Genomic DNA, 15,810 nt, shown 5'->3' on the forward strand with positions numbered 1-15,810 from the left:
CCTATAAATGGACCATTCAGGCATTTTCCCAGGAACTTGACATGACCCAGACCCTATTCTTTTATGTATAGTGCTAGTTGCCATGCTCTCCCCTCACCCTGCCTGCCGTCTCTTTCTCTCTTTCTACCTGACTCTTCATTCCTGCCTCTCCTGACCCAGGGATGGAGGCTGCCCTCCTGATCACTGTGCTCTTCCCTCCCAGGAAAATGTTTGCACTTGTTTCCTATTGTGATGATGTATTGACTTTATGCCTTCCATCTGAAGAACCAGGGGATGTGCCCTGGCCGGGTTTCTCTGGGTCGCTGGGAGAACACAAGGTCAGGCTCCCAGCATGAGGTCAATACAAAATCTATCTCCCAGTTTAGCATCGCACCATCTAGCAACTTCCTGTCATGGTCGTAGCAACCATTTGAGGGAAACATGACCAGCAGGCCCATTTTACTGATGTGGACACTGAGACTCAGACAGGTTTTATAAATCTACCTGGAGGTTCAAAGCTGGTATGTAGTAGAATCGGGAAAGAATCCCGGGAATGTCACAGTTCAGAATCCACCCTTTCCACCATAGCGCCTCGCCTTGGCTGAGCTTAGCTCAACGCCCACTGTGTAGGCTGAGGCATTAGTGCTGATGCTCATGGGGGCCTTGAGAACAGTTGAGCCAAGCAGCAGGCAGCTCACCCTTCAACCTGCTCTGTGGTCTTGGCACAATCTCCACCCAGTTCTTCTGTGGTCTGCAGTTGGGGAGCCTATCAAAGGCCTGGGTCCTCCAACTCCTAAATCCCTAAATCCTATCTACTGCCTTATATCATAGAAAGGATACACCAAGCACTTTGATAAGACTTCAGGACAAATTCCCACCCCAGAACCATCTCCCATGAGGCATGCTTCTGTTCTGCCTCGGTCCTTCACATTCTTTCTCACGTCTACAGGAGCTATGTCTTATACCTCAGACTAGTGCTTTGCACAATCTTTTACCTAATAGCGCATCTTAAAAATGATGACACTGGTACAGCTTGCAAGGGTAGACAGAAGAGGTTTGTCCAGCCACACTATGGTTGAGAAGCTCTGCCCCAGACACCCAAATGGAGACTAGTTATGGATTCATCACTATAGCCCCCTCATTTTTGGTTCTCCTCCTTGCCTTATTGGGGACAGAATCCGGGAATGGCCCAGCTTTGCATTCTGACATACACCACCCACCTCCTACACTGTGCACTGGAAACTATGTCTACCTCCCACCCCTCTCTACTTCCACCCCCACCATTTCCTTTGAATCAGAGGCCATTTGATGCTTTACGTATGTAAAATGTCTAGCATGTGTCTGGCACATGGGTAAGCATTCAAAACATGCTAGCCTAGTCCCCCTCTGTCCTATCCTAACATAAGTAGCAGGAAAGTAACTAAATCATATTGGCAACACTATATCCCAGATTTTCTGGGACAACCCCAAATTTAAATACAATCATGTACCACATAAAGAGATCTCAGTCAATGACAGACCACATATACAATGGGGATCCCATGAGATTATAAAACCATGTTTTAACTGTGCCTTTTCTATGGTTAGGTATGTTTACACACACAAATACTTACCATTGTGCTTCAGTCACCTACAGTATTCAGGATAGTAACATGCTGTACAGGTTTGTAGCCTAGGAGAATAGGCTATATGTAGCCTCAGGGAGTAGTAGGCTATACCATGGAGATTTGTGTAAGTACCCTTTATGATATTTACACAAAGACAAAAATCACCCAACAACACATTTTTTAGAATATATTCCTATTGTTAACATGACACATGATGGTAATTTTATCTTTTTCAAAAGGGTATTATTTTCAATGTATAATTACATGAAATTTAATTTCTAAAGGAAGATTTCTGCAGATATTGTGGCAGGCAGAATTCTAAGATGGCACCAAGAATTTCTGCTCCCTACTCCCTGAGTATTCCCTGCCTAATCCCAGGTCTGTATATATGATGGATTTTACTCTCATAATAAGGTTGTGTTATATGGCTCAGTTGACCGTAAGATAGGGAGATTTTCCAAGTGGGCCTGATCCTATCACAGCAGCCTTTTAAGGCTGGGGGTTTTCTCTGGCTAGTTTCAGAAGAAGTCAGAGAGCCAAAGTCTAAGAAGGATTCAATGTGCCATTGCTGGGTGGAAAATGAAGAGGGCCATGTGGTAAGGAATATAGGTAGCCTCTGGGAACTGAGAACTGATCCAGACAAGAACACCGCCTGATCAACACCTTAGGTTCAGCCTTGTAATACCCTGAACCAAGAGCTCAGCAACAGCCTACGAGGCTTTTGACTGACAGGCCTGTGAGCTCAGTGAGTATTTTAAGCTGCTAAATCTGTGATGATTTGTTACATAGCAAAACAAATGAATACACGGGCAAAATAACTTATAAATAATATTCAATATTTTATTACATAAAATAAGTTCACCACTTTTAAGTGGCTAGGTCAATGAGTTTTAACAAATTTATTAGGTTGCGCAACCACTCTCTCAATCAAATATAAAGCATTGCCATCACTCCACAAGTTTCCTTGAGGGGCACAAGGGAACTTTCAGAGTGATGGCAATCAGTTCTCTCCCTCAATCCCTGGTCCCTAAGCTACCTACCTATTTTCTGTTTCTATCCCTTTCTGCCTTTTCTAAACTCTATATAAGTGGAACATAGTATATGTAACCTTTTGTGTCTGATTTCTTTCACTTCACATGATTTGAGATTCATCTGTGTTGTTGTATGTGTGTGTTAGGCTATTCTTGCATTGCTATAAAGAAATACCTGAGAATGGGTAATTTATAAGAAAAGAGGTTTGGCCAGGCACAGTGACTTATGCCTGTAATCACAGCACTTAGGGAGGCCGAAGTGGGCAGATTGCTTGAGATCTGGAGTTCAAGACCAGCCTGGCCAACATGGCAAAACCCCGTCTCTATAAAAAATGCAAACATTAGCCAGGAGTGCTGGTGTGCATTTATAGTCCCAGCTACTTGGTGGGCTAAGGTGGGAGGATTGCTTGAGCCTGAGAGGTCAAGGCTGAATTGAGCCATGTTCATGCCACTGTACTCCAGCCTGGGTGACAAAGTGTCTCATAAAAAGAAAAGAGGTTTAATTGGCTCACAGTTCTGCAGAGTGTAGAGGAAACAGTGTCAGCCTCTGCTTCTAGGGAGGCCTCAGGAGGCTTGTACTTGTGGCAGAAGGCAAAGTGGGAGAAGGCACTTCACACGGTGAGAGCAGAAGCAAAAGAGAGTGGGGTCAGGGGCTGGGGAGGTGCCACACACTTTTAAAGGACCAGATCTCTCAATAACTCACTATCGTGAAGACAGCACCAAGCCATGAGGGTCCCACCCCCATGATCTAAACACGTCCCTCTAGGCCTCACCTCTAGCACTGGGGATTACAATTCAACATGAGATTTGGGTGGGGACAAATATCCAAACTATATCATTCCATCACTGGCACCTCCCAAATCTCATGTCCTTCTCACAATGCAGAATACAGTCATGACTTCCCAATAGTCTCCCTACGTTTTAACTCATTTAGCATGAATTCAAAAGTCCAAAGTCCAAAGTCTCATCTGAAGCAAGGCAAGTCCCTTCCACCTATGAGCCTGTAAAATCAAAAACAAATTCATTACTTTGAAGATACAAGGGGGGTACAGGCATTGAGTAAACATTCCAAAAGGGATGTTTGGCCAAAAAAAGAAGGTGCTACAGGTCCCACACAAGTTTGAAACCCAGCAGGGCAGTCATGAAATCTTAAAGCTCCAAAATAATCTCCTTTGACTCCATGTCTCACATCCAAGGCACACTGGTACAAGGGGTGGGCTCCCAATGTCTTGGGCAGCTCTGTCCCTGTGGTTTTTCAAGGTTCAGTCCCTGTGGCTGCTCTCACAGGCTGTTGAGCGCCTGGGGCTTTTCCAGGTGCAGGGTGCAAGCTGCCAGTGGATCTACCATTCTGGTGTCTTGAGGATGGTGGCATCCTTCTCACAGCTCCACTAAGCAGTACCCCGGTGGTGACTCTGTTGGGAGAGTTCCAACCCCACATTTCCTGTCTGCACTGCCCTAGTAGAGGTTCTCTGTGGGGGCTCCACCCTTGCAGCAGGCTTCTGCCTGGGCACCTAGGCTTTTTCATGTATCTCCTGGAATCTAGGTGGAGGCTGCCAAGCCTCCTTAACTCCTGCATTCTGTGCATCTGCAGGCTTAACACCATGTGGAATTCACCAAAGCTTATAATATGCATTCTCCAAAGTGGCAGTTTCAGTTGTACCTAGGCCCCTGCCCCTTTGAGCCCCTGCTGGGGCTGGAGTGGCAGGGATGTGGGAAGCAGTGTCCTGAGGCTGCTCAGAGAAGTAGGGCCCTGAGTCTGGCCCATGAAATCACTTTTCCTTTACAGGCCTGGGAGGGGCTTCCTCTTAGATCTCTGAAATGCCTTCCAGGCTTTTTTCCCATTGTCTTGGATATTAACACTTGGCTCCTTTTTAGTTATTCAAATATTTCTAATAAGTGTTTGTTCCATGGCCTGCCTGTATTCCCCTCCCCAGAAAAGTCTTTTCCTTCTTTACCACATGGCTAAGCTGCAAATTTTCCAAACTTTTATGCTCTGCTTCCTGTTTAAATATAAATTCCAACTTTAAGTCATTTCTTTGTCCCACATCTGATCCTAAGCTGTTAGAAGTAGCCAGGCAAACTCTTGAATGCTTTGCTGCTTAGCAATTTCTTCCACCAGATACCCTAAATCATCACTCTGAAGCTCAACCTTCCACAGGTCCCTAGGGCACAAACATAATGCAGCCAAGCTCTTTGCTAAGGCATAACAAGGGAAGCCTTTACCCCAGTTCCCAATAAGTTCCTCATTTCCATCTGAGAGACCTCATCAACCTGGACTTCACTGTCCATATCGCTACAGCATTTTGGTCACAACCACTTAATTAGTCTCTAGGAAGTTCCAAACTTCTCTTATCTTCCTGTTTTCTTCTGAGCCCTCCAAACTCTTCCAACCTCCGCCTACTATCCAGTTCCAAAGTCACTTCCACATTTTTATGTATTTTTATAGCAATGTCCCACTCCTCAGTACCAATTTTCTGTATTGTGTCATTCTAGCATTGCTATAAAGAAATACTTGAGACTGGGTAATTTATAAAGAAAAGAGGTTTAGTTAGCTCATAGTTCTGCAGGCTTTACAGGAGGCATGGTGCTGGCATCTGCTTGGCTTCTGGTGAAGCCTCAGTGAGCTTTGAGTCATGGCAGAAGGTGAAGTGGGAGCAGGCATGTCACGTGGCAAAAGCAGGAGCAAGCACATGTGCTCGTGTGTGAGAGAAAGAGAGAGAGAGAGAAAGAAAGAGAGATAGAGGGAAAGAGAAAGAGAGAGAGTGTGTGGGGGGAAAGGGGAGGTGTGACACACTCTTAAATGACCAGATCTTGTGAGAACTCATTATCACAAAGACAGCACCAAGCCATGAGGAATCTGTCCCCATGATCCAGATATCACCCCCCAGGCCCCATGTCCACCACTGGGGATTACAATTCAACATGAGATTTGGGCTGGGACAATTATCTAAACTATATCAATGTGTCTGTAGTTCATTCTTTTATTGTGAAGTAATATTTCATTGTATTATTATAATTTGTTTATTCACCTGTTGATGTAAATTTGGACTGTTTCCAATTGTTGGCAATTATAAATAAATGCTCTGAGCATTTGCATAAAAGTCTTTGGTGTGGATGTCTAAGTAAACATCTAACTGTGAAATTGCTGGATTCTATGATGTTTGTGTTAAACTTATGAGAAACTGTCAAACTGTTTTCCAAAGTGACTGTTCCAATTTGCATTCCCATCAGAAAAGTATGAGAGTTTCTGTTGCTCCATGTTCTCATCAATGCTTTGTATTGTCAGATTTTTAAAATTTTATATATTTTTGAACTTTGCAGCAGGTTTTTATTTTTGTTTTATATCTGTTACAGAGTTTGAAACCTAAAGAACTACATTTTCTCTTCAAATTTAGATGTGTATATAAATATCATTTGTCTGGACTCAGCACACTGAATGCCATGGTTTCCTGGCCTAAGTCTGCCCTGAAATCAAGCTGTGTCTGTCTACCCAGGGACCCTGAGAACATGGAAAATAGACAGAGTTTATAGTTATTAGGGGAAAAACAAAACAAAGCAGATGAATTTGCAAAGAAAAACCAGTGAGGAGAAGGATTTGCTTAATCTTCCAAGGATCCATAGCTGGTAACCCAAGCCATTCTTGAGGGATATCCAGTCTCTTGAGTGGCTGGGACTCCATACCCCATTTCCTTCTTTAATAGGTCAATCAAAGGCAGTTCCCACAAAAGCTGGCTAAAAAAGCCAATACCCAACTCCAGAGTCTGAGGGTTCATGAAGGTGTGGGCTCTTTTTTATTTTATTATTATTTTTTTCTTGAGATGGAGTCTTGCCCTGTCTCCCAGGCTGGAGTGCAGTGGCGCAATCTTGGCTCTATAATCTGTGTAGTTCAGCTCCAAAAAACAGGGCTGCTGGAGGATGACTTTCATGGAAGAGTTGATGGAGTAGATCTATGGGGTCTACGTAAGGGGGAACACAAAGGGTCCCTGAAAACTGAGATCAACACCTGCTCTCTGCGGGGCCATTTGTATTTCCCTGACCCAGGTAACAAGGCTGGCCAGCCTATGGGTGGAACCCATGTGGTTCTATCTGAAGGTTGCTGCCAACATCAAGGCCAGGCAGTCACTGGAGTCAGCTGGGTCTAAAGGCAGGCTTCTAAGACCAGAGACCCTGTTAGTACTAAAGATGATGATTTGGGGGTGGGATGCCTGGAGGGGTTGGCACCATTCAAAAAAGCATTTGAACACATCAACCAAGAAAAAGGCTCCTTGTCTCTCCTAATCCATATCTAGATACCCCCAACCAGAGATCTTAAAAAGGATAGATCAGCCATATGCCAACATGCCAGGATTCCAAAAGCATTCCTCAACTAATTAGGGCATTCCCTATAGCAGACTGGGGTAGAGGGCTCCATCCTGGCAATAACCAGAAAGCCTTACCTCACTTAGGCCAGGGTCTGGAATCCAGATGGAGACTGCCCACAAACAGTGGCTCTCAAGCCTGGGCTAAGTAAATAATATTTTGTTTCATTACATGGCCAAAGGAGAGGAGGACATATAAAAGATGATATTATTGCCTCTGTGGGCTGGAAGAACTTCACCTGTTGGTTGAAAGGGGATTAAAGGAAGATAACAGGAAAAGCTGGTCTGGGGAAGACACAAATGAAAGCTCTCGGAGGCCACTTTTCTCTGATGAGAAATCTATCCTCACACTGTGCCCCTAGTACTTTAGCCTTTGGAGTTCTTAGGGAAATCTGGCTTTGAGCAGCAGCCAGATGACCAAAAAAATTTTCCATCTGGTACAGGACCCGGAGGTGAAGTCAAAGTAGATTTGGAGGAACAGCTGGGCAAGCAGGATGTGTATGTCTTACACTAAGAATCTGGCCCCAATAACAGGGACTTACCTTTACTTGAGATGCACAGAGTAGATCCTACTAAACTGCTCTTTGGATGAGAACAATGGGTAGAGGTTGGGTGGGGGAGGGCTTTTTATGGAACTGTAATTGTAATGGAGGTAGCAGGCCTAGTGAAAAAAAGATTCTGCCCCCTTGCCTTCCTGGGAGACTGGGGGTTGGTAGCCATCATTCCCAAGCTGATGAGTGGCATCTGACTCACCAAAGAGGTACAACATGGTTTTTCAGGGACAATTGCCAGCCTTAAACCATCCTCCTCAGAAAATGGCTTTGAACTGGGACCACAGCACCAGGAGAGGGCAAATTCAAGACCAATGGCCAACAATAAGTACCTGAACTTTAGGTTTAAAGCAGAGGCGCATGGATTTCACCAGAGCCAGAAGGAGATGTGTAGCAATAGGAGCAAGTGGCACTGTTTCAGAGGAAGGAAAAGCGGAGCTTGGAGCAGGATGCCTCTGACTAACCACAGTGGGGAGGTGGGAGCGCGACAGACTGTGCCTTCAGCTCCACAGCTGGTCTACACCAACTTCCTCTACTCACATCCAAACAGGTGGCTTTACTATCGTATGTAATCCACCCAGAGGCACAGGCAAGCCACTGAGGCAATGCACTACCATAATTTAAACAGAAAGAAAAAACATCTAGATTATAATTGTCACAAGGAGGGGAAAACCCAAACCAGGTACAAGGATCCCAACAGGGAAGCTAACCAATAGCAAAAAAAAAAAAAAAAATGCAGGCTATTAAGTTTAAGTTTCAGTGATAATAGATAAGAAATAGGAGAGGCAGGCATAGGTGATCAGTTATGTGGACAATGGCCATTGAGATTGAATTTGTGAAAACAAACTGCTTCTGGGTTTCCTGATACAAGCAGGATGGTCAGCAGTAAGGACAGAGTAGCAGACTTCACCAGGCCCTGAGCTCATCCTTGCTCCCTTCAGGCCCTGGGACAATCAGGCCACACTGACCTGCTTTATGAAGGTTCCAGAGCTGAGGGTTGGTCCCAGGTGGTGGTCCAGAATCCAAGTAGAGAGGAAAAGGACCAAGCTCAGACCTCCTGAGTGAGGAAGCATCCACATCTCTTTTTGGTCTTCCTCACAGTATCCTACTTACAGAAATTACAGGCAGTTCTTCCTCTTGAGACCAATTAAGATTGACCTACCTAATATATAGAATATTAAAAAATACAGAACTTTTTGATATTCTCTCCTTTGGAAGTAAAATATACATGACCCAACTATAGGAGAGGAAGAAGAAGAAAAGCCAAAGACGGGGATCCCTGACCATCCCAATACACGACACTCTCACTCCAACCTCCTCTACAACTTATAGGTCACCAGAGCAAAGACTTTCTTCTCAGGAGAAAGGAAGGACCACAGCCCCCTGTCTCAAGCTTAGCAGAAAATACAGCCATCTCAGAGGTTCTCTCAACCTGGAGGGGGAATTTTCAAGTAAAAAAATGAAGTTGGGTCACACCATTTGGAAGGTGAGTAGGAAAAATGGGATCAGAAGCTACATGTGGGAAGCCCCATGTGAAGTCCTGTGCTCCTCCCCTGCACTCCCACTTGTGTACTTGGGACCCTCCAGGAGAGTGAGGAGAATCTCCCAAACTGAAGAGGTCTGAGCAAAGAGTCAGAGGGAGGGAGGGACCTTTGTTTCATGGTAGCCTCCTCATCAGCCTCTAGTCCCAGGCAAAGCTGGCGGCTGGGTTTACTAAAACCAGGAACTCATGGTTCTTGGGAAGAGCAATCTTAATAAAAGGAAAATGTGCAAAAGAAAAAAAATTAACCCAATCCAAGCATACAAGATTAATATTCTGTCAGAGCAAGAACACTTTGTTCTGGATTTCTTCTTTCCTCTCCCACCTCCCACCTCTGGAACATACTGTCTGCTCAAGTACCCAAGAGAAGAGTTAGATCGATCAGGGCACAGGACTGGGAAGAATGAAAAAAGACAAAAGGGAAGGAAGTCACCACTGAAGAAAAAAAGAAAAAAAGAAAAATTTAAAAAGGTGCAAATTGATTACATTAGTCCTCCTTTGTCTACCCCGGGCTCCTGGGTTAAAGATATGTGTGCAGCCAAAATATAGTGTAAGAAAGAAAAACTCAACAAGTCCCCTTCTTAAGGTCTTCTCTACACTGTTTATTCTAGTTAGCCATTTGTCTAACCTTTTTTCAAGGTTTTTAGCTTCCTTGCGATGGGTTAGAAGATGTTCCTTTAGCTCAGAGAAGTTTGTTATTACTGACATTCTGAAGCCTACTTCTGTCGACTCCTCAACATGATTCTCTGTCCAGCTTTTTACCGTTGCCGGCAAGGAGCTGCAATCCTTTGGAGGAGAAGAGGCACTCTGGTTTTTAGAATGTTCAGCTTTTCGCCAGCAGTAACATTTGAAATAGCCCAGCAAGCTTCCTTCCGGATTGACTCCTTGGGACTCCTCAGCAAGTGGAGAAGGTAAGGTGGCGCTGAACAGTTAAGAATGACCTGGATCTGGATGTCATCCCCAGTGACGATGTCACCCATGACTCTCAGAGCAGGAGAAGCCATTTTGTAATCATTGTGCATCAGCAGCTCTACCAATCTCTGGAAGACTGCAGAGTCTATGACTGCCTGGATCTTCTCATTGGGGCCATCAGACAGGTAAGAAAGGGCCCAGAAAGCTTTGCCAGCACGTCCGAGTCGCTGCTGAAGAGTAGGCGAGACAGCGCAGGCAAACAAGGAGAGACCTTTGCAACCTCTGGGGGTGGGCTCTTCCCTTGGCAGAGATTTGACAGGGTCCAGACTGCATTCCGTGTCATCATCAGTCGTGTGGACTCGGTAAGGAATATTAACAAAGGATTAAGGATGGAACAGTTCAAGACGTAATCTTGGCAAACAGAGCTATCTCCAGCTATGTTTCCCAGTGTCCAGACTGCCTGTTCCTGAACATCCATGAAGTCTGAATTAAGCAGCTCTGTAAAAATGTGGACAACCCCAGCTTCAATGACAATTTTGGTCTACTGAGAGGTTCCAAGAGGCAATATTTGTTAGAGCCCAGGCAGCTTCAAAATGTAATGTACAATTCTCATTTCTCTTCAGAAACTCCACAAACCGATCCACCACTCTTGGAGCGTTGATAACTTCATCTGTTGGAGGACTAGGCTCTTTGGAGAGCAGTTTCCAGAATTTCTGTGTGGTTGCTAACTGCAGGTCAGAATCACCAGGAAAGAGCATCTCCACCATCTCTCTTGTGATCACACTCTCCCTAGTAGTAGAGCTCACCTAGGAGTCCATGAGAAGACTATCCAACATGGCAACTTCTTCGTTAATCAGCTCCACATTTCTCCGTTTAAAAATTCTTGCACGTGTTTTGCTTCGTTACTTCAGGGTTAAAGCATTGTTCTTAGAGCTCTTCATTTGATAATTGCCTTTCCCTGGGCTTGCCCTGGTCTCCATCGCGGCTGCGCTCGCTCACACTTGGCGGCAGAAGTGGTGGCAGCTTCAGCGCCAGCTTCTGCAGACAATATGGCGGATCTGCAAACAGGTTTGTTGTTGTTGTTGTTTTTAAGACGTAGTCTCGCTCTGTCGCCCAAGCTGGAGTGCAGTGGCGCGATCTCTGCAGCCAGATTTTTTAAAATTTTAACCAATCATATGAGTGGTAAGTAGTATCCCGTAAGGTTGTTTTCTTTTAGTTTTTGAGACGGTCTTGCTCTGTCTCCCAGGCTAGAGTGCAGTGGAGCAGTCTTGGCTCACTGCAACCTCCGCCTCCCAGGTTCAAACAATTCTCGTGCCTCAGCCTCCCGAGTACCTGGGATTACAGGCGTGCACAATCACGCCTGGCTAATTTTTGTATTTTTCATGGAGAGGGGGTTTCACCGTTTGGTCAGGCTGGTCTCGAACTCCTGACCTCAGGGGATCCGCGTGCCTTGGCCTTCCAAAGTGCTGGGATTACAGGCGTGAGCCACCGCGCGCGGCCCCCATGAGGTTTTAATTTGCATTCCCCTGATAACTAATGATGCTGAGCATCTTGTTATGTACTTTTATTTTGCCGTCTGTGTATCTTCCTTGGTGAAAGGTCTAGGCAAATCTTTGGCCCAGTCTTATTGGAATGTTCTAAATACAAGTCCTCTGTCAGCTATGCATTTTGTAAAGATTTTCTCCCAGTCTGTGGTTTGTCTTTTCATTTTCTTAACAGTGTTTTTGAAGAGCAGAAGTTTTTAACTTTGATAAAGCCCAGTTTATCAGCATTTTAAAATGGTTTGTTCTCTTTTTGCGATATGTAAAAATCTGTGCCTAACTGAAGGTCACAACGTTTTTCTTCTAATAGTTTTATCATAGTTACTCCTATACTTAAGATATATGAGCAATTTAAAGTTAATTTATTGTGTATGATGCAAGGTTATGGTAAGAGTTTATTTTTGCATATGATATCCCATTGTTTTAGAGCCAATTGGTGAAAGAGTATCCTTATTCCAATGAATTGCATTTGCGTCTTTGTAAAACAGCAATTGACTACATATGTGGGAGTCTATTCTATTCCTTTCATCCGTATATTTATTTTTAAATCATACTCTTTGTCTTAGTTACTGGAGTTTTATAGCAAGTATTGAAATTATGTAGTGCAAGTCTTTCAACTTTGTTCTTTCACAAAATTGTTTTGGCTATTCTAGGTACTTTGCATTTCCATATAAATTTTAGTATCAGTTTGTCAACATCTATGAAAAAACCTTCAGGGATTTTGACTGAGATTTTGCAGAACCTCTAGCTTAATTGGGGATAATTGATATTTTAACAATGTTGAGTTCTCTAATCCATGAACACAGTATATCTGCCGTTTACTTAGGTCTTCTTTAATTTGTTGGAAATGTTTTATAGACTTTAGTGTAAATTCTTGCACATGTTTTGCTAACATTTCCCCTAAATATTTAATTTGTTGATGGTTATACGACATTTACATTTTTATGTCCATTACTCATTGTGAGCATATTGAAATATAATTAATTTTTGTATCTTGACCTTCCCAACATTGCTATGCCCACTTTCAATAACTTATTTCAATATTATTTCAAAATATTTCAATAATTATCTATGTTGATCATGTTATATACAAAAAAGTGTTACTTTTTCTTTCCAATCTGTATGCCTTTGATTTCTTTTTCAGGACTTATTATACTGGTGGAGACCACAAGTAAAATACTGAACAGAAGTGGTGAAAGGTATTCCTTGCCTTGTTCTTGAGCTGAAGGGGAACGCATTCAGGCTTTTCACCATTAAGGATGCTGTTAGCTGTAGGTTTTCCACAGGTGTTCTTTATCAGACTGGCGATGTTCCCTGCTAGTCTTGGTTTTGCTGAGAGTCTTTCATTATAAGTGAATCTTAAATTTTGTCCACACTATTTCTTCATCTATTCAGATGAACATAGGCTTTTTTAAAAGAGTATCAACATGGTAAATTCTATTAATTAGTTTTTGAATGTTGAAATAGACTTGCATTTTTGGGTAAACCTCCGCTTGATCATGAAGTACCATCCCTTTTGTATATTAAAGGATTTGCGCTGTTAAAATGCTGTTGAGGATTTTTACTGCTGTGTTCATGACAGGTGTTGGTCTGAGGTTTCTTTTCTTATAAAGTCTTTGTCTTGTTTTGGCACCAAGGTAGTGCTGGTCTCATGAAATGAGTTGGAAAGTGTTGCTTCCTCTTATATTTTTTTAAAAAGTATATATAAAATTTGTATTATTTCTTAAGCTTTTGTTAGAATTCACCAGTGAAGCCATCTGGGACTGAAGTGTTCTTTGTGGGAAGGTTTTTGTTTGTTTGTTTGTTTGAGATGGAGTTTCGCTCTTGCCACCCAGGCTGGAGTGCAATGGCACAATCTTGGCTCACTGCAACCTCTACCTCCTGGGTTCAAATGATTCTCCTGCCTCAGCCTCCTGAGTAGCTGGGATTACGGACACCCAACACCACGCCTGGCTAATTTTTTGTATTTTTAGTAGAGACAGGCATTTCGCCATGTTGGCCAGGCTGGTCTCGAACTCCTGACCTCATGATCTTCCTGCCTCAGCCTCCCAAAGTACTGGGATTACAGGCATGAGTCACCGTGCCCAGCCAGGAGGTTTTTAATTATGACTTTATTATAATTTAATAGACAAGGATGAACCAGGTTATCTATTTCTTCTTGAGTTAGCTTTAGTAATATGTGTGTTTTAGGGAATTTACACATTTGGCATAAAACTATTCAGTATATCCTCTATTTTTTAATAACTAGAGAGCTATAGAAATGGCCCCTTTTTAATGCCTGATATTGGTAATTTGTGTCTTCTCCCTTTTGCTGATTAGTCTTGCATGTTATCAATTTTATTGACATTCTTAAAGAACAAACTTTTGAATTTATATATTTTCTCTGTTATTTTTCTGTTTTTATTTCACTGATATCTGCTGTCATATTCATTATTGTCAGTCTTCTCCTTACTTTTATTATAATTTGCCCTTTTATTTTTAGTTGCTTAAGGTGGAAACTTAGGTCATTGATTTAAGATGTTTCTTCTTTTCTGATAAAGGCATTAAGTGCTGTTAAATTTCCCTCTCATCACTGCTTTCTTTCTTAGTGACATCCCACAGTTTTGATATGTTGTATTTTTATTTCCATTCAGCTCAAAAGAATTACTAATTTTCCTTTGGATTTTTCTCTGACCCATGGCTTTTTAAGAAGTTCATCATTTAGTTTCCAAGTGTTTGGGATTTTTCCAGTTTTCTTTCTGTTATTGATTTCTAAATTAATCTTATTGTGATCAGAAAAGATATTTGTATGACTGAATCCTTTTAAATTTATTGAGATTTGTTTTGTGGCCCCGAATATAAATTATTTTGGTAAATGTTTTGTGTGTACTTGAAAAGATTGTGTATTCTGCTATGTTAGAGGGAGTGTTCTATAAATATCAATCAGATCAAGATGGTTAATAGTGTTTCTCAAATTTTCTATTTCCTCACTAATTTTTTGTTTATTTGTTTTATATATTACAAGGTAATGTTGAAGTTTCCAGCTATATTTGTGGAGTTATCTACTTCTTTCTCAATTCTTTCCATTTTTTGTTTATGTACCTTGAAATTATGTTAATACAATCTGCCTAAACATAGGATTGTAATGTTTTCTTGAATTATCCTTTGCTAATAATATTATTCTTCTTTATTTCTGGTGATATTTCTAGCTCTAAATGTACTTTGTTTGATATGAATATAGTCCCTTTAGTTTTCTTTTGATTAGTAGTTACATAGTATATCTTTGTACACACTTTTCACCTATTTTTGTGTCTTTATATTTAAAGCAGATTTCTTGCTTTTTAAATAAAATGTAATCTGACAATTTTTACCTTTTAGTTGAAGTGATTACAACATTGACACTTAATGTAATTGTGCTTGTGACTGGGGTTAAATCTACCATCTTACTATTTGTTTTTCATTTGTCTCTTGTGCTCTATGATTCCTTTTTGCCCCCCTTTTCTGTCTTCTTTTGAATTGGGGATGTTTTAATGATTCCATTTTATCTACATTATTGACTTAGTTATTCCACTTTATTTTTGGTGCTTGCCCTAGGGTTTACAGTGCTTACCTCTAAGTTACCACAGCCTGTCCAGCTCTGTCTCCTTTCCTCCTGCAACTTCAATTTACGTGTATGTTACATCATTTGACTTTGTCCCCAGCTCTGAGGTCCGTACTGCCTTCTTCTAACCTCTTTGGTAAGTTGGACCACTTGTTCACATGAAGGTGGAGTGGATGAGAACAAGAGGAGCAGAGTTGAGCCATAGCAGCATCAGGATTTGAGTCTCTTTGGGATGGGCAGAAATTCAGAGGGTGGGTTGCTGAGAGCAGAAGTTCAGCCAGATTAACCAAGCACAGGTCCGAAGGGCTTGAGTCTTGAGTCCAGCTATTAGCTCAGAGTCATAAATAGGCAAGAGTGGGCACTTTGGAAACTCAAGAAGGAGCTGGGTACCATGTCTAAGATGATGAGGGTAAAGTACAGAAATGACTTGTAGCAGATGGCCATAGGCAGAGGTGACATTGAGCATCCCAGCATCCCGTGAGTTCTTAAAAACTCTAGAAAGGCATTTGGACTTTCATAAGATGTGAAATCACCAACCTGAATCCAAAATATTTAGATTTCAGGGAGTAAGTATACCCCAGATAATATCTGTTACATGTTTTAAATTGCTGTCTCCTCCACTTGATGTGGGTGTTCTGTGAAGATAGGAACCATATTTACCTTCTTCACTAACAGTACCTGACACTTAGCAGGCATGCAGACATTTTCAAA

General features: G+C 42.2%; 1 pseudogene; it reads right to left on the reverse strand.

The window, feature by feature from the left end:
- LOC126958113 (importin subunit alpha-7-like) overlaps nt 1-10,958 on the reverse strand; it is a 32,530-nt pseudogene extending 21,572 nt beyond the window's left edge.
- Between the last annotated feature and the right edge of the window lie 4,852 nt (nt 10,959-15,810).

The sequence above is a fragment of the Macaca thibetana genome, chromosome 1, assembly GCF_024542745.1.
Source record: "Macaca thibetana thibetana isolate TM-01 chromosome 1, ASM2454274v1, whole genome shotgun sequence".
NCBI lineage: Eukaryota > Metazoa > Chordata > Mammalia > Primates > Cercopithecidae > Macaca > Macaca thibetana.